General features: G+C 39.6%; 1 protein-coding gene across 1 annotated transcript in view; it reads left to right on the forward strand.

Annotated features, from left to right (window-relative positions):
- Positions 1–12,320: 12,320 nt before the first annotated feature.
- The window catches only part of SOX17 (SRY-box transcription factor 17), a 66,688-nt gene continuing 52,294 nt past the window's right edge, over positions 12,321–26,714 (forward strand). Inside the window, exon 1 of the mRNA XM_081951721.1 lies at positions 12,321–12,434. The gene's annotated coding sequence lies outside the window, so the exon portion shown is untranslated. The remainder of the gene's footprint in view (positions 12,435–26,714) is intronic.

Below are 26,714 nucleotides of genomic sequence, written 5' to 3' on the forward strand. Positions count from 1 at the left end.
TAGCTAATTATATCTATCTTAATATATATATATATATATATATATATATATATATATATATATATATATATATATATATATATCCAAAATTTTGGTAATTTAATAATTTTAAATCTACAGAAATATGACAAATAGAGTTGTCATATTTATATTTATAGTTGTTATTATTATTAGTCTTCACTGACATTTATGCATCTACGTTCTAATTCCTTATCACACGCATCCCCTATTCTGTTAAAAAATAGTTTAATATTTCTGTTTGTAAATACATCTATAGATATATTATTTGGCAAATAAGGTATTAATTCTTCTAGAAGGTTTCCTATACACGGAACATTTCCAGTCTGCCTATTCAGTTAAGAATCTATACTTATTACATAGTCTGTCTGCATGGGTACACAGTTTTTTTAAGCTCGCTCACTTGTCTCTAGGAAACCTTGCCAAAGATAATGTTAATTGCCATTTAATTGTCCTAGGCCTAATTTTTATCCATGTCACAAAATTTATACATTACTATCCCATTTCATGCAAAGGAACTCACCTTTATACTTGCAGATGAAAAGCTGGTCTCTTCAGTGAGATATTAGCTATGTCAAATAAAAAACATAATCGGTGTTATGATTCCTCATTCTTCCAAGAAATCTTTCTACGTTAACTGAAAAAAATATATATCTGTTGATAGATTCTTTTTATTTCAGCATACCAAGCAACAGGCTTTTTCAAGTGGCTAATTAAATAGAATAACCGAAGTCCCAAAACATAAAAGTTTGAAATGTATTTAAATCTAAAAGCAGTCTTCCAAATTTGTAAAAACTGTTTAGAAGTCTGTCTCGTAAACTCATTTAGATTAATTATTCTGGGATTAAATAGAAGAGAAACCTTGGAAAAACTAGAAAGGTGGAGTTGAGAGTAGTTGGCTTCAATCCAGATGAACTGTCCGATCTCATTATTTCAGTCAGAGAGGACCCATTGCCAACCAAACCGAAGGACAGAAAGAATATCCAGGTCTGTACAGCAGACAGGGACACCAAAATGTGAAGGGGGTCTGAAACCCGGGTATTTAATGCACCATTCCCTGTTGCCATCACAATGAGGCATTGTTGGGTATAGAATCTGCAAAACAATGAGTCCTTGATAGGACATAATACCTATTCAGCTTCACACAACTTGGCCTTAAAAACATCCTTAGATCAAATTTACCTTTGCTGCACATAATCCAACAAAGTGATTGACTGCTTCTGTACACATTCATCTATTTTGTGTAGTTCACTGATGGGCTTACCTCTCCTCCTCTGGAAAAAAAATAGACTCAGCACTGACCTTAAGAAACAATGACTGTATAATTAACATCTATATCATTAATTAGCATGTAACACGAATGTTCCCTTAGCATAGTATGGAAGACTCAGTTATAAAGATATTTTTTTTAGAAAATGCAACTAGAGCATTCCTTAAGGCCAGCAGATTGAAGCATTGTTTCATATAAGCTTCCCCTAATCTACTATGTCCTCCAGATTTATTGTGATTGAAACCCAATTACCACCACCATGAACAAAGAAACTCCATGTCCAACATACTGGATGACGCCAGATTAGGGGGAAAATATTTTAACTGCTTCTTGGTAATGAAATTGGAAGAGTCCACACTGCCATCCGCTATATTCAAGAGAGAGCCCTATTAAAATCAAAGAGATTTATAGCTAAGAATATTAGAAGATTGTCCAAATAATATGCACAATAGTAGCATAATTTTATACATATCTGTCAAATCTCAAAAGCACAGCCATGTACTATAGCAACAGATTTAGTTGCATGAGCATACATATGCAGATTTGATTGAAAAAGCAAAAATAAACATTTATTTGAGCAACGTCCTGTCTCCTGCATACAAGCAGCTATTAATTCAACCTTTTGAATTAATAGGGTCTTTTATATGTCATTTATGATATTTGCACCATGTACTAAAATGGATTTGCAATATATATATATATATATATATATATATATATATATATATATATATATATATATATATATATATATATATATATATATATATATATATATATATATATATATAATCTTATTTTTGATTTAGTGCACACTAATGTGGTGTGTAAATAATGATTTAAGGGCTGATGTATTATGTAAATTCAGCCTTTTTTTCAATTAACCACAGTTAAGCAGACAAGGCTTACCACAAACAGAAGGCTGTGTCAAAGGTTGTCCTTGTACAGCATGTTAAAGGCAGATTAATGACCCAGCATGCTGTCTGAAGCTGGACCTTGGATCAAAATGTGGTTAAAACAGAGTAGCATTACCACACTTTACACCCAAGGTTTGTTGGGTAACCTGCCTAAATTGCTATTTCGTATATCCAAAGGATTTGCAAAAATTTAAGATAGAGAGATCAGGAGGAGAGTTACAGCTGTTGCTGAAATGGGACTTGCTTGAGCTGACTTGGTATTTCATTTGCATTTTCCTGCAGTAGATTTGCATAGATTTCAGAAGTATTTTTAAACTGTTTTTTTTAAAAGGAAAATGACATTCACCCAACTATTATAGAGTTGTCTAGTTACCATTGAAGATGCTGTTTCCAGGCTACCTAGAACTGGTTTCAGTTTTTTTAGAGGTTTGATACTGTTCTATCAGTAAGTGCCTAGTCATAAAAATGCCAGACTGGGATAAGTACATTGGAAACCAAATATACTACAGATAATAGTGCTGAGTGACATCCATTATAGCTTCTGCTGTGGCTTGGATATTAATTTGGAATCTACTGAAGCCTTTTTTCCCCCCGCCAACTACAAATCTGTTACATATCAAAGTCCACAATGTAGACTTTACTTTTTCATAGGCCTCTCCAGATTCCCCAGAAGACGGTTATTTGCCTAATCAATAGGTACAAAATGTTTTTCACACATGCTCTGGACTGTAATATGAGATTAATATTGGGATTAATATTAATAGGATGGTGGCGCAGCAGTACTTAGAATGCAGTATTGTAGGCTAATTCTGCTGACTGCCAGGAGTTTGATCCTGACCGACTGAAGGTTGACTCAGCCTTGTATCCTTCCAAGGTCAATAAAATGAGGACCCAGATTGTTGAGGACGATATGCTGACTCTTTGAATCACTTAGAGCAGTGATGCAAACCTTTTAGATATCGAGTGCACACATGCCCAAACTAAGAAGTGTGCATGTGAATGCACGTATGGGTAGGCATGAGCAAATGCATGCCTACATGCACACATGCGCAGCAGAGATCCAAAGGCCAGCTGGCTGGTCTCTGCATCCCAACATCGGCAGCACGGCATGGGGTAAAATATTTTTCTTTCATGAGGTTCTGTTTCGGTGTTTGCAAGGAAATAGAAACTCACGAAAGAAACACCACAGAGATCTGACCTGGGGCGACAGCATGCGTGCCAGCAGAGCAGGCTCTGCGTGCTACCTGTGGAATGTGTGCCATAGGTTCACCTTCACGGGCTTAGAGAGTGCTGTAAAGCACTATGAATTGGTACATAAGTGCTATTGCTATTAATGGAATAATCATATGGTAGATCCTGAGCTCTATCCATACAGACCAGCCTTGCCTATGTTGCACCTATCATTTTCTCTATGCTGCAGTTTGTTTGATACACGTGCATTAGTATAAGGTCTGATGAGTAAAAAAAATGTCTCATTCTTAGAATTCTCAGAGATTTATGTAAAATCATTGTTGTAAATCTCTTTCACTTGCCTGCTGTTCATAAGGGAGGTTGGCCTACACTGGGCAGACATCAAAAAGGCAGGTAGTTTAGTTGCCAATAATTTCTTAGGGAGGAGATAGGCTACATTATGCAGCCATGATCATAATAATTGCCTGCCTTAACTCAGGTTCATTTTAGTATTGTGCAAGAAGCTGATATAAAAAGGAACATATGTTTTTGTGGTTGCCTTGTTGATTTGCCTCTTAACACAAAGCATCTTAAAACTGGCTTTTGGACCATCTGCTTTTAGCAATGCTATTCTGTTAGAAAATACACCGAATTGTTCAAGGTTAAAAGGTAACACTTATTTTTATGCTCCCTAGACATTAGATTACCATTTGCTACCTATCAGTTGAAGCCTCTCTTGTGCGAAACATCCCTTACCTGATCTCTCCCCTGGGAACACTGTGTTCCAACTGATCATTCCTACTAGAAGGATGCTTTTGAACATAAAGGAAACATCTTGCTAAGTAACTTAAATATATTGTGTGAGAGAAAGTTTGCCCTGAATCATTTTAAAATTAGTTCTTAATCACAGCTGAAAGTTGAGGAGCCAAATTCCCAAAGTTCACTGTTGCAAAGGAGCCAGTATGTATCATGTCTGATTAGAAAACTAAGCTGCCATGTAAATATTGAGTATATTTACACAGTGGCATTTTAAGATGACGTCAATTCTTTTCCTTTCCAACCTAGTAAACTGCCGTGACTCAGTGCTGGTGCTAAACATTTAAAAGATTAAATCGAGGACACCAGAGTAATTGCTTTAACAGTTTCTTTAAGGATTTCCCAAGCAGAAGCATCATCTCCTGGGATTTCATGAAGTAAATAGGATATAAATAGGAACACAATTCACCCTCACTTTTAAAAGATTGTTTAAAAACAAATGGGTTGGAGATTTGTTCTGTTTAGGTTTTTTTAAAAACAGAACAAAGTAAGGACATAATAATATGGTCCACTCCTGGCATCTGATGGATCTACTGATCTACTAAACCATCTGGCTGAGGCCCTGGCAACTGCCTAGAACAGAGAGTCTTTCTGAGCTCTAGACATAATCACACTTATGCAGCCTCTTCAGGCACATCACTCTTGTTTCTCTGTGGTTCACGGAAGAGTTGACACAGTTGAAAAGGGTCAAGAGATACCTGGAGAGCCACTGGAGGAAAACAAAGGATGAACTTGACTGAACACGGGCTAAAGTCATTATTAAGGTTTACCTCATGGTGATGACTAGTGAAATGTCAATACCTCTCAGGTCTTATTGGTCCATAGAATGCTGCCCAGCGGGCCCTGTTTAGGGTCACCTGGACCCTCATTGGGAAGGATGATCAGGAGATCCATCTCCAGGATCACATGGAGGAATTTTCAAGGCATTTAGAAGATAAAAATTACTTAAATTCATTCGTAGTTGGATTTCAAGCATGGTACAGGTCCCAAGAAATGGATTTATCCAGTTATCTGCGACCATTTTGATTCTGCTGGACTTGAGAAAGTGGATAGGGTCATGTGGAGACTCTAGAAAGAGAACAGAGATAGCAACAAAGATGATTAGGGGACTGGAAGCTAAAACATATGAGGAACGGTTGCAGAAACTGGGTATGTCTAGTTTAAGGAAAAGAAGGACCAGGTTGACATAAGTGTTCCAATATCTTAGGCACTGCTACAAAGAAGAGGGGAATCAAGCTATTCTCCAAAGCATCTGGGGCAGGACAAAAAACAATGCATGGAAACTAATCAAGGAGAAAAGCAACCTAGAACTAAGGAGAAATTTTCTGACAGAATAATTAATCAGTGGAACAACTTGCCTCCAGAAGTTGTGAATGCTCCAACATTGGACGTTTTTAAGAAGAAATTGGATAATCATTTGTCTGAAGTGGTGTAGGTTTTCCTGCCTAGGCAGGGGGTTGGACTAGAAGACCTCCAAGGTCCCTTCCAATTCTGTTATTGTTATATGTAATGTAAATGCCACTCCCTGCGTATTAGGTTCATGCCTCTGCTGGCTGGTTAAGGCTGCCTGGGAGGTTTCAAATGGGTAGACCCATGCAGTGGTGAATTCATTCTTGTCATACAGGTATTTTTGATCCTTTTAAGGAGAAACTAGTTTCCCCTCTACTTAAGAAACTATTGCTGAATCCCTTCATGTTGGACAATTTTCATCTAGTCTAGAGGCATTGCAACTCCAGAGGAGCATGGAGGAAATGGATTATCTGGACCATTTTCAGTTAGGTTTTAGGCCTGGGTACAGGATTTTAGCTGGATTGGTCACACTCATGGATGATCTCTGGTGGGAGAAGTATGAAGATGGTGCTTCCATCCTTGCTCTCCTTGACTACTCAGTTTACATTAAGAACAAAATTTCAGCCACTTTTTAAAAATTGACTTTTCCCTTTCTCAAAAAGGTTATATTAATTGTTATTAATCCAATTGGCATAATTCTACTCACAATGTTTCTTTTTTGTTTATAGCAGGTCATTCAGGATCACAATCTTACTTCTTGATTAAGTTAAAGTGAGGAATCTTTTTCTTTCCCTTCAAATGTAATCAGGGCAAACCAGATTGTTTTTCTTTCTGATTGCACAAATTGCACTATATCATATTTATTTGAAACCATTGCTTATGAATATACTAAAATGCAACAAATTGGCTGGATTCACACAACACAGGAAGCCACTATGATTTAGGGCAGTGTGTAAACCCAACCATTTTATAACTTCCACCTCAATCTCTACTGTTTCTCCTTTGGCAGCCAAGTACTCCACTGTTGAAAATGATTATGTAACCTGGAATATTTTCATAGCTAAGGAGTTCATACATGCAGACTAGGCAAGTTCTTAACCAACCTGACCATATTTCCAGAGGATGGAAAGGACTAACAAAGGACTAGACTTTGGGCAAATCCCCATGCCCTGGAAGAGAGTGAAAAGTGGGTGTGTTTCCCTATCTACCCCCTGCCTGTCCAGTTTAGCCAACTTGGTGGTGAGCAGAGTAAAATGCTGTAAGGAAGGGGGAATTTAAATCAGTTTCCCACATCAGATGCTGTCCAGGGGTCTTTATTTTATGTTGTTTCACTTGATTCTTTGATTTAAAACAGTGTTCTTCAAAATTTTAAATTTTAAGATTTGGGGACTTCAACTTTCAGAGTTTCCCAGCCACCAGGGAGATTCCGTAGCCACCAGGGAAATTCTGCTGGCTGGCGACCTCTAGGAATTGAAATATGCACATCTTAAAGTTGTTAAGTTTAAAAACACTGATTGAGCGGATTATAAAATAGAAACAGACAACCAGAATACACAGCAATAACAACATTAAAATTAAACAAATGAAAAAAGAAAAACATAACTTATGGTCATACATAATCTGTTTATCCATGAATTATTGAATAAAGCACAATTTCATGTATTTAAAAATCAGGCTAAGTTGTAAACCATAGTTTACTTATTACAATTTGTACAATAAGGAAAGACTGTGCAGACTGCATTCTGCTTTAGCATGGTGTGCAGGCCCAATCTTGTCATTACTCAGTTGTTGCACATTGGGTATGCCAAAACCTGAATATGCATGCTCCCAGACTGTTTCCACCAGACACTCTAACAGGCATTAGTAGAAGATAGGATGGGTGCTGGAACTTGTTCACTTTTGTCATTTGAGGTCACAAAATTCATTGTTGTCACTGCACTGGATCCTGGGCCTCTAGCCCAGGTCACCCTACGGCTCATCTCATAGATGATAATAGCAAACCAAGTCACCCGTTTGCAGGAAGCAAGAGATATACCGTATTTTTTGGACTACAAGACACACTGGTGTATAAGACGCACCAAGATTTCGAAGAGGTAAGTAAGAAAAAAAAGTTTTTGTGCTCCCCAGCCCCCAGGGACATTCTGTAGGCTTCAGCAGGGCTGGGGGAAGGCAAAAATGCCCCCTTTTTGCAAAAAACAGGCAGACAATAGGCCATTTTTTTGCAAAAAATGAGGCATTTTTGCCTTCCCCCAGCCCCCAGGAGCATTCTGCAGGCTTCAGCAGGGCTGGGGGAAGGCAAAAATATCTCAGTTTTTGTGAAAAACGGCCCGTTTTTCACCTTTTTTTTCAAAAATGGGATGTGAGGGCAGGGCTTTGGGAGACCCAAAATGGCTGTATTCGGTGTATAAGATGCACCAACATTTCCATGCTCTTTAGGGGGAGGGGGAAGGTGCATCTTATACTCCGAAAAAGACCTCTAAATATTTTTATGTACAAGCAGTCCTGGACTTACCACAGCTCATTTAGTGACTGTTCAAAGTTACAATGAGACTGAAAAAGTGATTTATGACCATTTTTCACACTGATGACCATTGCAGCATCCCCATGGTCATGTGATCAAAATTTGAACTCTGGGCAGTTGCCTCCTATTTATGGTGATTGCAACATGCCGGGGTCATGTGATACCCTTTTGTGACCTTCTGACAAGCAAAGCTAATGGGGAAGTCAAATTCACTCAACAACAGTGTTACTAACTTAACAACTGCAAGGATTCACTTAACAACTGTGGCAAAAAAGGTGGTAAAGTGAGGCAAAAACAACTTTCTCACCACAGAAAGTTTGGGGTCAGTTGTTGTAAGCTGAAGACTACCTATAATTTGATGTTTCATTTCAGTAGTCTCCTTTCACATATTTAATACTACTGTAGCTGTGTGTAGAGTGCCTTTTCAGGAATGGTAATATTATTCAATGAATATGCCAGTTTCCTGTCTTCACTTTGCTGCTCCTAGATTCAGTCTAATAGAAAGCAGCTATGATAAGATTCAAGACATTTGAAAAACCCACTGAAACAGATTCTTATGCTCGGTGATTTTTTCACTGACGTAATGTGAAATGCTTGCCATCAAAGTTCACCGAAGTTAGCTGAGAGAGCTCTGTTTACTTCAAAGGGCCTTGGATCAGGGCCTCAGAGTACACTTTAAGAAAGCTCATAGAATTCTAGCCTGCTTAACCTGTTTATCTTTGATAAGATTTGTAAGAAATGCAAATAGAATACATTTACTCAGAGTGATCAGCAAAGCTTGATAGTGTAAAGCAAGTTCCAGTATACAGCATGTCCTAGAAACTCTGTTATATCTTAACAAGATATAAAACACCTCTCAAGAATGCTTGTTTAGGTTATCAGCTGCTTCTCTTTCAGTTCAGTGGCAGAAGAAAAGAGGCTTGTAGAAAAGAATATTAATAATGCAGTAGGTTGCTATTATTTTTACCTCACTCAATATTTATAAAGAAAAGAAAATATGTATAAAACTATATGTGGTATAATGAGGAAGGTATTGGACTGGCCCAGGTGAGATGCAAGTTCAAGTTAAGGAAAGGAGAAAGGAAAGATGAAGAAAGAGGGAAAAAGGAAGGGAAGGGAAAGGTTTGTAGAGATTCAATGATTGCAAAGCATTGAAAGATTTAAATACACTGAGTTAAGTGGACAAAGAGCTGAATCAAGTGACTTCATGAAAAATGTTGAAAAATTAATTCCAGCATTTTATATTTGCAGCAGAAATGTTCTGAATTCTGCTATGTTTATGCCTTTCCTGAATTCATATGCCACAAATTGAACTGCAAAAATATCAAGGCTAGTTAAATTAAAGGGTTAGTGTCATATTTTATGAAAAAAATCTCTACACTTTAGTTGTTTAAAGGACTTTTCAGTGCAGTATTCTACCCCAAGTTGTAAGTTAGCCTTGAGTAACAAAACAAAATAAAACAAACAAACAAAAAGATTAGTAATTTATTTTACTCCTAAACTATAGAAAATAGTTCCATGGGTAGCTTTATTTTCTTGACCTTTTAATTTAAATGGAAAAAACAGTTTGGTAGAGTTTTATTATTGTTGTTAACTGTTTTAACTGCCTTCAAAGAAAAGGGTAAGAAAAAAATTACAGATCTAGTGGTAATTTTACAAAGGTAAGAATATACACAAGCAATGTTGCAAGCTCTCTACTCCCTAGAACACCTACAACATGGAATTAATTTCTTTGCTGTTTGTCACATATTATGCTAAACCAGACTTAACTTTGATTTGTTGGTAAAACTATAATTTTGTCAGTTCTTCAAAATAGGTAAAGTCAAGAAGAAAAGGGACAATGGATTATTATTGTAAGGAAGAATAACAGAATTTGAATAGCTCACTAAGAGTTTTTTTCTGATCTACCAAATAAAATCAAAATGGGATCATTTTGAGTTCCTTTCTCACTTTCTCATTGCGGAATAATTTTTTCCTCTCCTTTAAGGGTTCATTGGTCCCTCTTTAAAGAGATCCATATTCTTTCACAAGTTTCCTGGATTTACAGCATGGTAGCCATAATGTGGTTTGTTGGGTATGGGCTTAGGTCTGGGTGAATCCAGTTAATTGTAGTTTTCAGTATATCATGGTTAAGTAAATCGTGGCACAATCTGGAAACCAAATATAAGTAAGGGAAGCAGTATTCTGATATTTTGGCAGTTAAACTAGAAAGGTCTGTGTCAACATATTTGTACCTCTACCTACTGCATTGGAGAAAAGAGTCCTATTATAAATGTCCATATTTCATGTTCTTCCTGAATCCTGAAATTAATGTCTAAAGTGCAAAGAAAGGGAAAATGAATAGAATTAACATCAGGAAGAAGCCGATATATGGCTCCCGATGAAATGTTCATATCTTCTGAGCTATTGTGTAGTTTATCTAATTTTCACAGCTATCTGATCAGGCCTGTTTATTTCATAGCTGAATTATTGCTGAAGTTTGAGAGGGCATTGCTGGAAACAATGGAGTGATTTAGCAACATTAGTAATTCATTTCCATGAAATGAAGCCCGGTTCATGAGATAGTTTTCCCTTGGCCTTGGAACTTTCTTCACTACCGTTTTAGTGTTATTTCTGAAGAGACAATCAATTATACAGTATATTGGTTTAAATGTGGATGTAGCTTCAAACTGTGGGCATTGTGCTGAGCATGCACACCTTCTGCTTTGACCACATCTATTTTGTGCCTTGCATTACTCACTTGCAGGCCTCCTGTACACACACACACACACACACACACACACACAACTTTCCAGAACACCAATGAACAGTTTTTAACTCAGAATCCACATTGGATTCGTATTTTTGTCCTTGGTAATTGCTCTCTTTTTTCAGTTTTGCACTTTCATAATCTCAGTGATGGTGAAAAAGACTCATGCTGTTCATCCTAAACTGTGTCTTATAGTTGCCTACAGAGAACTAAACTGAAATGCTTTCCTTTGAGTTGGTTGAAAAAAAAGAGTAGGGGAAGTTGAGGTGATCCCAGTGGTATATTAACCATTAAGCAGAATAAGCACGTCTTAGGGCACTAGGCCCAAAGTTGAGAAAGAAAAAAAAACACCAATGAAGATTTATACAGTATGTACAAAGGAGGGGGGCACCAAGATATGTAAGTGCTTAAGGCACCAGTGAGCTTTAATCCAGTGTTTTTCAACCTTTTTTGGGCAAAGGCACACTTGTTTCATGAAAAAAATCACGAGGCACACCACCATTAGAAAATGTTAAAAAATTTAACTCTGTGCCTATATTGACTATATTTTTAGTTTCAATAAACTCTGGCATTTGAAGCACGCAAGTCTTAAAGCTGTCAAGTTACAAGATCCTTGCATCCCTAACCCTTTAGGAAAAAAACCCCAAGGGGTCTTCAAACCTGACAGCTTGAAGACTTGTGGACTTCAACTCCCAGAATTCTGAAAATTGAAGTCCACCAAGGGCATCAATCATATTAGCCCAGGCAGGGATCTGCAAAATTGGCTCTTAAGACTGGTGGACTTCAACTCCCAGAATTCTGAGAGTTGAAGTCCACCAAGGGCATCAATCATATTAGCCCAGGCAAGGATCTGCAAAATTGGCTCGAAGACCTCCAAGGTCCCTTCCAACTCTGTTATTCTATAAGGTCGTTGCAAATTTGATGCAGGAGAAGTTTCTGACAAGTGGAGCCCCAAGAAGCGAGGAGGGAGAAAAAGAGACGGAGGCAAGGAGCTTCTCCCCCCCCCCCCGCAAAAATCTTATCAGGGAGCCGGGGGGCAGTAGCAAATTAGCTGATCACGCGGCCTGATCGGCTAATTTGCTACTGCCCGCCCGGCTCCCCGGTTAGATTTTTGCTGGGAGGAGGCGGGGGGGGGGGGGAAAGCTCCTTAGCCTCCGTTTCTTTTTCTGCCTCCTCTCTTCCCGTCCCCGTCTGGACCAATCACAGCCCGGACATCAGAAAAGTGGAATTTTTCAATTTTTCCCACGGCACACCAGGAACAGTGGTTGAAAAACACTGCTTTAATCCACCAGTGGGTGATCTTTTTATCTTTTCTTTTGTAGGCAAAGGGGGCATCTGAACTTAAGTGTTTTTGATACTTCTATAGTGGGCGTTCTGGTCCTAATCCCCTAAAAATAGAATGGAGATGATTCAGAGTTGTCTTTGCTGCCACTGGCCTTGTAGCCCTGAGAACATAGCCTGATAACAAATAGATGGCAGCTGTGGTCGTGCAACAACCACACAATCAATCAATAACCCTACTCAATGCTCAAAGGAAGCAAAACAAATTAGCCGCACTCTACTCCCAGTCATGTTCTTACTCGATAGACTGCAGAGTTCGGGTGCCTTTAAATGGACTCTGAAGCTAGCTAAGCTTCCAGGAACATTACTTTGGTCAGAAAAAGAAATTGCTGCATATGTGAGGTATCATTTTAAAAACTCTTCTTGTTCTGTACAATGTTGCTGAAAGCACAGTACTAGTAAATTGTTTTAATTACACATTATTTGAGAACAAAGTGTACTCCTTTGTGCCTGTGACTGGAAACTCTTTAGTAATAGTTTAAAGAAGTTGGCCTGTAACAGGGCTGCCAAATCAGCATCTGAAATAAGTCAGGGGAGGCGATCTGGAATGATTCTCATGGATCTATCTTTGATTGTTTTCCCCCCCCTCCCGATTCTGAACCAGAAATGGATTGCTTCCTTATATGTATATGTATATCCATATGCAATGAGACAAAATGTAGGGAAATGGAACAAACAGTGATATGCTCTAGTATATTTGTCACCTGGAGCAGATCACTTTTGTATGTTCCTCCTTTTCATTACTGAGACCTACTTTAATGTAATGCAGGAGTGTCCAAACTTGGGAACTTTAAGACTTGTGGACTTCAACTCCCAGAATTCCCCAGCCAGCATAGCTATGCTGGCTGGGGAATTCTGGGAGTTGAAGTCCACAAGTCTTAAAGTTCCCAAGTTTGGACACCCCTGATGTAGTGGTTAGGGTTTCATTTAGCCATCAAACTAGAAACCAGGAAACTGAGTTTTAATCTTGTCTAATCTATAAGGTTAAAAGGACATGATGGCTCAGTTGCTAAGACACTGAACTTATTGATCAGAAAGGTTGGCAGTTTGGCGGTTCGAATCCCTAGCACTACATAACGGAGTGAGCTCCCGTTATTTGTCCCAGCTTCTGTTTACCTAGAGGTTCAAAAGCATGTAAAAATGCAAGTAGAAAAATAGAGACTACCTTTGGTGGGAAAGTAACAGCGTTCTATGCACCTTTGGCATTTAGTCATGCCGGCCACATGATCACTGAGACATCTTCGGACAGCACTGGCTCTTTGGCTTTGAAACGGAGATGAGCACTGTTAAGTTGGAGATGAGCACTGTTAAGTTCGCTATTAACTGAAGAAGCGTGAGGCAGCTGAGGTAAGAGAACAGCTATTTTATTCAGTAGAAAAGCAACAACAAACAATGTACAGGGATTCAGCACCTCGCCCTGCTTGATAGCTATTTATACTAGAGCTGTCAAGCACGCCGACCAATAGGAATGCTTAGACAGCCCGCACTCAGCCAGTCGCGCTTTAGCCAATCAGGCACTGCTGAGGTGTTGCTGGCTGTCAGTCATAAGTTGAGGACTTGTGGCCAGTCGTAAGTCGAGGATTTTAGGACCGGTCGCAAGTCAAGGACTTAGCACTCCTTCCCCCCTAGCCAGGGCTCATGCGGAAACGAAGCGCATGCGTAATTGCTTAAATAGGCGGGCCGGTGTCGGACACACCCAGAATGCCTCAGTTGTAGCAGCACCATCGACAAGATAAGAAGTCCCTGTGGTAGCTCCTCCCTGAAGGGAGTGTAGCTCCAGGTGATGTCATCGAGGCCTACCCTCGGAGGCGGATCCAGCAGATTTCGTAAGTCTGGGCGTAGCGGCGTGATGGATGGAGGGGATGCCGGGAGGGGCTGCCGGAAGGCGGTGGCCGGGTAGGAGAGGCCTGATTGGGTGAAGGCCTCATGCGGAAGATTGATGGGAGGTGCAACGGCGGAGGGAGGTTGAACTTGGGCAGGCTGCCAGGAGGTGGTAGCTGGGTAGGAGAGGCCTGACTGAGTGAAGGCCTCATGCAGAAGTCCATGTAACAGTGGAACATCGGTTTGAAGTGGAACTTGGGCCTGCTACTGGATGGCAGTGGCCGGGCAGGAGAGGCCTGATTGTGAGAAGGCCTCAGGTGGAAGGTGGCACCTCAGTTGATCCATATGGCGCTGCCATTCGCTGCCATCTGGGAATCCAACCCTGTAAGAGCAGGGGCCAATTACAGTAGTGATGGTGGCAGGCACCCACTTCGGATCCCCAGAAAAGTTCCTAGCGTAAACTAGGTCCCTCTCCCTGAAAAGGCGGGGAGGGGCCCCCAGGTTGCAAGTCTGCTGCCCATTATAGAGTGGGTGCAGCCTATCCAGGGTGGTTCGCAGGCGGTGGCTCATCAGCAGCTTGGCAGGGCTTTTATTGGATAAAGGGCAAGAGGTGGAGTGCTAACCTAGGAGGTAAGCAGCCACCTTTGCCAGCCAGTCGTCCCAGTCCATTCTGCCCAATGCCTCTTTGGCCAAGCAGACAGCTCGTTCCGCATGGCCATTGCAAGCAGGATGGTATGGGGCGGTTGGAGCATGGCGGATCTCTTGCATAGTCAGAAACTCCTGGAAGGTTGCAGATGCAAATTGGGGGCCATTGTCGAACACGATAGCGTCCGGCAACCCGTGGGTTGCGAAGAGGCGCCGCAAGGCCCGCATGGTGCTTTCCGCTCTGGTAGAAGACATAAGAACAAGCTCCACCCAACGACCACCAGGAAGGTCTGCCCGTGGAAGGGACCCATGAAATCCAGGTGGATTCTAGACCAGGGGCCCCTAGGAATCTCCCAGTCCTGGGCAGGTAGAATGGGTGGAGCAGGGTGGGACATCTGGCAAGGGTAGCAATGGCCCACCCAAGATGCTATCTCCTCATCCATTCGGGGCCACCAGACATAGCTGCGAGCCAAAGCCTTCATGCGAGCTATGCCTGGGTGGTCCTTATGGAGCCGGTTGAGCACTGATGGCGGAGGGAAGGGGGAATGATGACCCGGTCACCCCAAAGTAAGCACCCACTGTGGATCCATCTGGCGGGTCTTAAAGGGGCGAAAACCCTCAGAGACCTTTCCCAATGGCCACTCTCTCTGGACCCAAGTGAAAACTTGGGAAAGGACGGGGTCAACTAGAGAGTGAGCCACCACATCAGAGGCTGTGAGCGGCAGGTCCAGGGATGCAATAGAGAGTACGACATGGAGGGAAGAGGGTGAGGATTAGCAGTAGGGAGGGGGCAGTGGCTGAGGGCATCAGCATGCTCTAGCTGCTTGCCCGGACAGTATTGCAGCATATAAGAATACCTGTGAGGAATTCCGTCCAGTGGGTCATCCTAGGAGAGAGAATGGGAGGGGTAGGATGGTCACTGGCCAGAAGCACAAGGAGAGGCTTGTGGTCAGTGAAGAGAGTAAAATGCCGTCCGTATAAGTAGTCATGAAACTTTAAAATCCCAGACACAGCAGCCAGAGCCTCCTTGTCAATCTGGCTGTAGTTCCTCTCAGCGGAGGAGAGTGTCCAGGAATAAAAAGCTATGGGGGCTTCTGAGCCACTGGGGAGTACATGGCTCAGAACCACCCCCAGACCAAAAGGGGAGGCATCACATGCCAACATCAGCGGCAGCTTGTCACTGTACTGTACTAAGACAGCCGCTGACGTAAGCGTGGCTTTGATAGCCGCGAACGCAGACGCCTCAAGGCTGCCACAGCACCAAGCCCTGGATCAGTCAAGCAACCAATGCAGCAGCTCGGCTAGTGATGCCTTATGAGGGAGAAAAGGCGCATAAACATTCAGAAGGCCAAGGAATGCCTGCAGCTCTGCCTTAGAGGCGGGCGTGGGGGCGTTCCGGATGGCAGCTACTTTGGAGGGGGTAGGGTGGATGCCCTGGGCATCTATTAAGAAACCCAGGAACTCCACCCTTGGCACAGCAAACAAACATTTGCTTGCTTTAATTTTAAGCCCGCGACCCTGAAACGCTCAAGGACCTTCCGAAGAACTTCAATGAGTCCTGAGCGACTGCGTGCAGCGATCAGGACGTCATTGAAGTAGGGTACTACGCCATGGAGCAAGCGCTTTGGAAGATCCCGGGGCAACAGATACGCCGAATTGAAGCCGGTTGCAGCGGAAAGCCCCTCGATGGGTGACGATGGTCATCCAGGGAAACCAACTCATCAATGAGGCAGGTCCTCTGGGGACGGTAGTTGGTAGCGGTGCATCTCAGCCGTTGATTGCTCAGAAAGCTCAGCGGCTCTAGCTAACTCCACTGCCTGCTGTAGGGTGATGTCAGCTCGGGCGAGCAATCTCCGCTTCAGGCAGAGATCGCGAACCCTGCAGATGAACTGCTCGACCAAGAAATCGTCGGGGTCAACGAATTCACATTGAATAGCCGCCGTTCAGAAAGACTGTAAGAATTGGCTTACAGTCTCAGGGTCTTTTTGTATGCACTGCCTGAAAGCGTACTGGTGGGCTATTCTAGATGGCGTTGGGGCGTAGTGGTTCCTCGGCTTGCTGATTAGAGTGTCCCAGTTGAGCTCGTACACGGCCAAAGGTGAAGCGAGAGCTCTGGCCATGTTAAACATCTCGGGACCGCATGAGCTTAAGAAAAAAACTGCATTTGCGGTCTGAAGGTAATTGGTGATTATTATTCGCAATGAGGAAACACTCAAAGCGCTCTAAGAAACCAGTGCATGACTTGCCAGCGGATCCGAAGGGTGCAAAGGGCGGCAGCGAAGCCATAGTTGCCGAGGAGTTGAGGTAAAAAAAAATTTGCTTGGTAGACGGAAAGGAAATTAATTGATTTTCCTTTCCTCTTAGCTGTTCAGGCTGGAACCTTCAGCATCCCATCCTCGTCACCAGTGTAAAGTTCACTATTAACTGAAGAGGTGTGAGGCAGCTGAGGTAAGAGAACAGCTATTTTATTCAGTAGAAAAACAACAACAAACTATGTACAGAGATTCAGCACCTCGCCCTGCTTGACAGCTATTTATACTAGAGATGTCAAGCAGGGCGACCAATAGGAATGCGTAGACAGCTCGCGTTCAGCCAGCCGCGCTTTAGCCAATCAGGCGCGGCTGAGCTGTTGCTGGCTGTCAGTCGTAAGTCAAAGACTTGCAGCCGGTTGTAAGTTGAGGACTTTAGGACTGGTCGCAAGTCGAAGACTTAGCAAGCACCACCATAGAGTTGGGAACGACTAACACATATGTGTGAAGGGGACCTTTACCTTTAATCTATAAGGTTAGTCGGGTGATCTTGAACCAATTTCTTTGCTCAGCCATAAGAAGCAGGAAATGGCAAACCATTTCTGAAAAACCTTGTCATGAAAACTGAAGGGGGCAATCAGTAGGAATCAGAACTGATTTGAAGACCCAATTATTTTCCTCCATCGCTGCTGCCCTATTGTCTCTGAAATAATTGATCGGTCTATAGGCAGTAGTGATCCAACTACTGACTTGGTATTAGCTTCCTTGTGTCTTTGACACACCCCTCTTACTGCATTGACCTAGGGCAAAACACCCTCTTGGTATAACACTAGGAATGAAATATAAAATTTCAGAGCCAAAAAAGGGAACATTTCACAGTGCTATAGTATTTTATTGGAATTCCTACTCATGACATAACAAGCAAAATGTTTGTTAATATAATTACTGTTAATGTGGCTATTCATGAAATGATATATAAAATGTTTGGGGTACAAATTTATAATTGTTGATAATGGCCCACATTTGTGAGCATTAGATAATACATTATTACTGGCAGTGGCAATTGGCAAGGTTGATTTTACAATGCAGTAATCTTTGAAAGTATTTATAAAAAATATTAACACTTTATTTTTATGTGTTGGAGTTTATCTTTCTTCTCTTCCCTAGATACTGATTTAGCAAAGAGCTCTCTCTCCCATCACTTTTTCTTCCAAATTCCACATACCCTGAGCTCAGTATTAAAAGAGTATTTCTAGTTAAGAATTAATAATTCCTTTAGTATTGTGACTTTCTATCTCCAGTTACTTTTGAATAGAATAGTTTATTTTGTACTACAGCAGTGAGGCAGGTGGGACAGAGTTTTTTGTCTTCCTGCAAAGCCTTATAGTAATTGGTCCAACACATCTGGAGGGACCAGGGTGGTGAAAAATCATGTAAATCATATGAGACAAAAAAGAGACCCTCTTCCTGCAACCTATTGTGTAAATACAGAGCTATCCTACCTTTATTCGCTCCCACTTGCAGGAAAATAGAGTGGTGAATAAGGCCTCATTTTAAATTTTTTCAACTCTATTTATAGTTTACTGAAAACGTTTTATGGTCCCAAAAGGAAAATACCATTCTGTCTTTGCATACAGTACTTGTAAGATTTTTAATCCACATATTAGTCATCTTTTTGGAAACTGACATGTCTATACATCACATTAAAATGTAGGCTATTTTACTTGTGAACAACTCATCCGTTTCCACATTAAATACACTACTATGAAATAAACACAATTACTATTTTTCTTACATCAAAAAAATCTATTCATTCCAATTAAATTTCCTTAGGAAATATACTAGGTAATGAGATTGACTCTTCTTTCTGATATAAAAGGGTACCATTTCAAGTTATTGACTTCATATTTTATGATTTCTCAAATTGAAGGACAAATAGATTATTGTTTTAAATTTTGGAAGATGTCTTGATATACTACAGGATTTTTTTCTTAACTAAGGATTAAATTAAGACTTACTTTAAATGATCTTATGTTTGAAATTGCCCAGATATTTTACTTTCTGTAAAATACCTGAATCACTGAGAAGGGTCTACTTCAGAGGTGGGCTGCTACGGGTTTGCCCAGGTTCGGGACAATCCGTAACTAACATTATGGCCAATTTGGAGAACCTCCAAATCTCACCCTTGGCTTACTCCCTCCCTTCCCACCACGCCCCTGCCACCCCACCATGCCCGTCCCAGGCGTCTCCACGTGGCCCATTTTGGATGCGAGGTAAGTGCAGGGCCTGGTGAAGACTAGGGGAGGGGGGAAAATGGGCCTTCTGGAAGACCTCTAGAGCCGGGGGGGGGAGGTGAAAATGGCCTCCCAGATGTGGTGAAGGAGGCCGACTAGGCCATACCTGCCATGGCCATGCTCACCCAGCAATCAAGCAGAAAACCTGTTGCTGAAATTTTTGAATCCTATCCCTGGTCTGCTTGCTTTGTCTTGGGGTACTTTCTCCACTGAAAGTAGTTTCTAGAACTAAGACTGTAAATTTACCTCACAGTTCATTCAATACTTTCATGATTTGTTGTTTATAAAGGATGAACTTTGCATTTTTGATAACATTTTCTGAGTTGCTTCAGCTTCATTGCTAAATGTGAAAGGAAAATTTATTGGTCCCAGTTGTTCCCCTTATTGCAATTCTAAAATAATAAAACATTAAAAGATACAATACCAAGTTTTTGAAGAAAAGCACCCCCTCAAAGATAGTCTTTGAGGCTTTTCTGCTATAAAATACTTTCACCCAATGCACCAAAGCCAAGGTCTGAAAAATCTTTGAAGAGACCTAACAGAGAGCTGAGGCATTAGAAATATGAGGAAAGTTATGTGTTCTTTAGAATAGCTTAACAATTATAAGGAAGACTAAATATAAGGGTAAGAAAGTGTGAATACTAGTATGCTGCAAGGGGTAGTTTGCATAATACATAACAGTAATTAAAGCTTCCACAGAATTTCCATCTGACAAATGCACCATTTTAAAAAGCTTTTCACATCGTTTAAAAAGAATTCCCATCAAAAGAAGCAGATGGTTGGGACTGTAATGTTTTTCTCATCTGAGATTATCAGGGACAAGGTTTAAATTGATGGAACCTGTTAAAATATTTAGATGTTTACTGGAAATCTTGCGGAATACTTGAGAAATTTGGGAGAGGCTCTTAGGCTCACGAGTGGTCTCCCAAGATATCCCACAATTGAATTGTCCCAAAGCAGGCAGTTCCTCCTAAACTTGCATCTAGAAAGCAACCAATTGTATGACATTATAGTCAGTAGTCCCTGGGGAGACTAATGGAAGGGGAAGAGGGAGTGAGGTGGGTAAAGGCTGAATCAGATTGAAGTATCCCTTTCTAGTTCCTTGTTGGCTGCAGCTGGGCCTCGCCTCACCCACTTCTTGCCTTTAAGTTGTCGGTAAGCCAGTGCCAAACGCTTCAGCCAAGGAGCTGTTGATGACATGTGAGCTCTATTCTTTCCAGATTGGCTTTCCTGCTTCGCTGTAGGAAAAATAAATGAAAGCTGTACCCCAACAAATATGACAGGAAAAATAACAATACTTGCATGGTGCTGATACCGGATCTGTGCTCTCTCAGCTTCTCTCTCCCTCCTCTCCTCCTTTCTAGCAAGTAAGAAAGGTGACATTTAAGGAGGACTATTTTCAAAAACAATCTAGAACTCACTAATTATTAAGTAAGGAATAAAACCATAGGAAAGCCTAGGAAAAGAGGTGGAGGAAGAGAAGTTGTTTACTAATCTGCTTCAAATGTCTTGATCTTCAGGCAGTGTTTCTACAATTTCACACAACCATCCAAAAGCGTGTACTAAAATAACCTGTTTCTACAACTTGGATAGTTGGCTGTAGTATCTTAGTTACTTCCATGTGGAATATTACATGCTATAAACCCATAAACAGTCCCATATTAACAGTTTGTAGAACTTTATCTTTCAGTGTTTGCAAGATTTTTTTTTCTTTGCTTTTGAAAAACGTTTTCATGTTTCTGTCTCATTTTTTTTTACTGACGTTCTTAGCCTTACTTCTGGACTTTTCTTTTAAACGTATTGCCTGCATAGTGCATTCTCCATATCATCTCTATCTCTCTGAGCTTAAACAACAAAACCCACAGGAAAGGAGTTTCCTGGGGTTGTCTTCATATGGGATTTAATTAATGCCTAAACAGCTGAGGACTCCTAGATTATGCATAAAAAACAGGACCTTCATTCTCCCGCACCCCCATTTGTAAATGCCAAAAATTTGGGTAAATGCCAACAATTCACCCATAGTCTTTCATTAGAACTGTCAGTATAAACTTTGACAAACTGTTTTAAAAATATTTCTTCCCATTCTGTTAATGCAGCAGAATGTGGTATCTCATAATCTTGTACAAGTGATTGGGTTAAATAAATAAGCAAGTTAGAGACAAACAGGGTTCCAAAAGTAATATTGCAGATTCTGAACCCGAAGGTGTTTTTAAAAGAATGTGTTAATGAACACAAAATAATGCCAATAATTAAAGTTCTGTTAAGCTATTTTACCTTAAGAACTTAAAAATGTTCTTAATGTTGGTTATGATTTGCAGACTTACCAAAGTTGTATGGTCACTTTTTCAATAGTCCAAGGATGCCATTTATGCAACACTGTATATATTCTTACTTTCCACAGACATACATGCACCCCTCTTGCAGGAATATGTTCATAAACCTAATGTTTCAAGTAAATGTGAAAATATTTCCATTAACTTCTTTATTAAACTTCATAAGCCAGGTAGTTATAGACCCAACTGATCTTAAAGAAAGACAGAAAACCTCACAGATCTGTTCAAAAGGAGACCCCAATAATTTCAGTATCACTCAATGGCCAGGTAGAGAAAACTTTTATGTTTTCTATTTTTTTGTCAGGCATATTGAAGTAATCTTAAATATATTTCTAACAATCTAATAATTGGGTTGCAATGACATTAGAAGAATCAGAGGTGAATGCGCTAACAATCTTCTTCACCATAGAGTACGGAAAAAAGGTTGTAAAGACACACAGGAAGAGAAGATACATCAAAAGAAAAGTGAAAGACAAGTACAGCATTGGTTATACTTTTATCTTACTTTTCTTTCATGATGGAATTCAAGATAACAAATGTAGAGTTGTGGAATGTGCTAATTAAATCAGAGGGTGTGGACCTGCCTCTTTTCTCTTCCATTCACCTTGTTAGTGTGGTAAATGTTAAGGGGCAATAAGAATTATAGAATTCTTATTATTTAATTATTATGAGAATTAAAGAGTTGAAGAAGCTTCTTGGATGAGAAGCAAAACATCTTCAAAGAAAAAAAAAACACAGTCTAGTTGCCTCTTGAAAAAGCACCTTTGGGACAACCATGACCTGGATGACTGAGAATCTCTATAGACATTTTTAGCTTTATACTTCGGGATTAATAAGAATTATATTTAGCAATATTAGGGGGCACACATTTCCAACCTCTGTAGCTAATTTTCATGTTTCAAATCCCTTCAGACTATCCAAGTGATTAATATAAGAACTTTAGTAAATAAAATTGAAACATTTATGTAAGTTATTTTCCACATTTTGTACAGAGATTCCTAGGCTGTCCTGAAGATTAAAAACTGATATCACAAATAACTTACATGCTACATTGATCCTTTAAGGACAATTGTTTCATATGTTAAACATGCCAAGAAATTAATTCATCTTTCATCATTGGTTGCCGTCAACCTATAGAGCAACTAGACAGTTTCTCTTGCCATACATGCTGTACAGCTTTGGATTTGTAGAGTTTCATCCTTCTGCAATAATAGTTGATCCTCACTGATTTTGAGATCCTTGTGTGTGCGACAAAGGCTGTATTTGTTTGCTGTTCCACAAAGTAAAGAGGAATTTTGGCACCTGATAGCCTTCTTTTAATTAGCTTTGATAAGTCTTGCCTTAAACAATGCTAGTTTAGATGTTTTATAAAGAAATGGCCAATCCCCCATTATTCCTAATCACAATTACATTGTATTGGAATGAAAGCATAGTAAAAGTTTTAGCAGTAGATTGAAAAACCCGGAGATGAAAGAAGAGACAAACAGGTGTTGTGGAACATGAAATGCTTCTTTGTAAATAGAGATGGAGTTTTTTTAGTTTTCACAAAGCTAATGTGAGATTCTAAGCAAAATAAGTTCTACATTGCTATCTGAAAATAAATACTATAAAATAAAATGCTTTGGCGGGGAGTCAGTAAACACTTAATTATAACAGTACAATTTTATGGCATAACAATGAAAATACTGTCACATTTATAATCTTGTGTATTTCATTTGCAAAATTCCATGAGCATTTTTAAATATTTCCAAAGTGTGGAATATATAAAATATATGTCTGTATAGTTTATGTGTGATGAATGGGAAGAATAAATAAAAATAAGAACAGTGTGAAAGTTCAGAAGTACTAAAAAGTATGATTTTGGATAGTACAGTTTGTACTCATCAGTAAATAAACAATGTAAGAAATTGATCAGAATGTTGAAAATTTGATTTACTAGTACAGAACTTGTAAGACATTGTGATAGTTCAAAAGCAGATCTGCAGATAAGCTGTTAAACCTTCCCATGGATTAAATGTGAGGTACAAAAAAGTGTGAGAAATCTTATACCTTAATCCATAGGTGGATTTAAATGCTGGGATTTAATTAGTTTCTCTTTTACATTTTATTTACTTGATCTCCATAGAGTATTATTGTCTTGGGTAACTAACTGCGTAAATGATGATGCATAGATATTGTTTAGACTATCCCTCCTATCCCCTGCCTTCATTTTAATCAAAATGCTGATGGAGATTATTCATTTTTGTTAGCTGCAGTGCATTGAATCTATTCATCAAGGATTTTGATCTCAAGAAACACATTGTTGTTGTTTGTTGTTGTTTGTTGTTTATTGGATTTATATGCCGCACTTCTCCCAAAGGACTCAGGGCGGCGTACAACATTAAAAAAAAAACACATATTACAAACGTTAAAAAGAAATTAGATAGAATATCCCAAAAACCCAATTAGTATGAACAATAACATTTTAAAAATTGGTTTAAAATTAACAATTAAATCAGGCATTTATTTTATTTTGTTCAGGCCAGGCCGGCTTGCTTGAAAAGCCATTTTTTTAGGGTGCGTCGGAAGGACTGGAGGTTGGGGGTTATGCGAAGCTCCAGGGGCAGCTCATTCCAGGCATCAGTCTCATAATGTTGCAGTATTTATATAAATAGGAGAGTCAGGAAAAACCTTAGATATGCACATATTACATTCGTGAAAATATATTTCAGAATACACAGTTTATCTGGGGTGCATTTCATAGGAGTTAAATGCATATAACCGTTCATTTCATGCAATGTCATTTTTGTATGATTCTTCCTATAGTTCTTTTCTGTCTATTATCATGTTACATTTTCATTCTGAGATAGCACTAGTTTTTCTAGAATGCCACCACTGATGGAATGGTTCATATTGGTTGTTGTATATCTGCTCTTGATTGTCTACTATGAAATAATTTACCTAACACAAATGTAACTTTAGAGAGACAAAATGCAACTTCATGAGATGAAAAACTCAGCTAACATAGCAAAATTAAACAATTACATACTTCTAAAGTTTCTATGGAATCCTTCTATTATTGGCCACAAGAGGTCAGGACCCTTAATAACAACAATGTTTCATCAATAGCTATCATTTGCAAAAGGGAAAGTTAGAGATGAACCAATAAGTAGCCGATGGAGGGGATATTGTTTGGATGATACTAGAATACTCTTTTTGGCAACTTTCATGGCCAGGCTTCCTAAAAGCAAAACATTGACATCAGAAAGGCTTCAAAGGAGACACTGAGCATCCCACCTTTCCATCATGCCCCCCAAAAGGACTGAATGCAGAACAAGGTCAGAAGTCTGGAGATATTCATGAACACGGAGGGTTGATGTGTCCTTGTGATTCTGTGGAACCAACTTTTCCTATCATCTCTAGCTAGATAAATACTTCAGCCCAGTAATTTCTTGCACACAAAGGACTTTCATTTATAAGAGCTTTACTATTCATTACCGTTGAAGGAGACACTTTGAATATTTACAGAACAATGCATTTGCACCATTTCCTAAGTGAAGTAAATATGGATGGCTAATCAAATGCAGCTCAGAGCACACTTTGGTTTCTGCACTAGAGTAACTGACTGGTTTCATGTTAATTTTACCACAGACTTTGGCTGAAATAATATCTCAGTAATAGGCACCTGATATTTACATGCTGCTTTAACAATAGTGTGCTTTGGCTCATTATATGGTTTTCCGGTTATCATGTAAAGCCGTCTCATTAAGGATATTATCTTTTATATACATGTATATACAACACTTCTTTTGTATACTTGTATACAGGTTACTAGTGTGCAAGTTCAGCATGTAGTTGCATCACTAAGTGGTAAGTCGAACTGTGTTGTGCTTTGAAGCTTAATTACACTGTGCAGGAGAATGGATCAAAGCAAATGTCTATATAGAGTGATCATTTCTCTCCAGCAGTGAGCTTCTCTTGGTCTGAGAAATTCCTGCCATGTACTTAAGGAGCAGTGCGCAGTTTACTAACCCTGCCCAAATAAGACACAGCTTCACATGTAAGTAAAACAAAGGAATTATCTCAGATGCAAGACATATATTTAGCAGTTTTAAACAATAAGTAATTTAGCTTTCAGGGATTTCCTTGTTTTCAGCAGTAATAATATGCAGCCAATTAAAATGTGTTCTTTTCCTGCCTTATTTTTAAAAGAATACGGAATGGTCTTCTTGTATACATGCATACATTAGGGAAAAGTTTCTTACAAACAGAAAGAAGCAACAAGTGACACCCAGTATCTGGCAGTAATAACTATATTACTCAACGGAAGCTATTTTCCAAACCAGAATATTGGTGTAGCATTTTTTTCCTGTATCTTTGTGTACTAAAACACCAAATAGCAATTTTATACACAAACACTCATTTATTCATTCCTGGTGTTGATATTTTGCCATTATGTTTGCAAGCCGCAATTAACAAGAGAATATGATAAAGCGGTCCCATTTCACCCTCACATTTTTGTTTAAAAAGCTGAAAATAAATGTGAGACTAACAAAGAAATGGCAACTAGAGTTATTCAATTCTGAAGATTCTCCTGTTTTCCATATATGTCCACAGCTCAACAGAAGACCAAGATCAATCAGAAACCAAGTGTCCCCATCCAAGTGATAACACACAAAGCCATTCATAAGTAGATTAAATTTAAGCCACAGATGAAAATGGTTAAAAATTTGCTATTCAAATTGAGACCAGTTACACCATGGTTTGATATATTAGAGTATCTGGGAAACATTTGAATGTTTAAGTGTACTTTTCATTTTCAGGAATGCTGGAGTATGCTTCAGAAGGTCTGCTCTAGCTTTAAAGCATAAAACCTGAATAAGCCTGTTATGTTATTGTTCCTGTCATGACTTTCATATATTATTTGATGGGTAGAGTCATCATTTTAAGGAAATTGTGCTGAGACCTTGCAGGTGCACTCATATCAAAGATATACATGTTGACTTGTTGATGAAAATTTTTCCTTCTTTGATGCACATGGTTGATGCTTTTTATATTAGTCATCAAATGGTGGATATTTTCTGGGATATTCACAGCTGTTGGGCATGTTTCCAAAAATGCACACTTCTCTACTGCTCTTTTCTTATTGATTAATCCTCTGGGAAGTAGTTTTCATTCCTTCTGCTCCTGATTCTGCTGATTGGCAGCTTCTGCTAGTGACAGAACAGGCTCTTGTTCTAAAAGAGAATTAATCATATGCCTTAAAATAAATCAAATAAATATATAAAGGATTGACGGTAC

Source organism: Natrix helvetica, assembly GCF_964273705.1.
Source record: "Natrix helvetica genome assembly, chromosome: 4".
NCBI classification, from domain to species: domain Eukaryota; kingdom Metazoa; phylum Chordata; class Lepidosauria; order Squamata; family Natricidae; genus Natrix; species Natrix helvetica.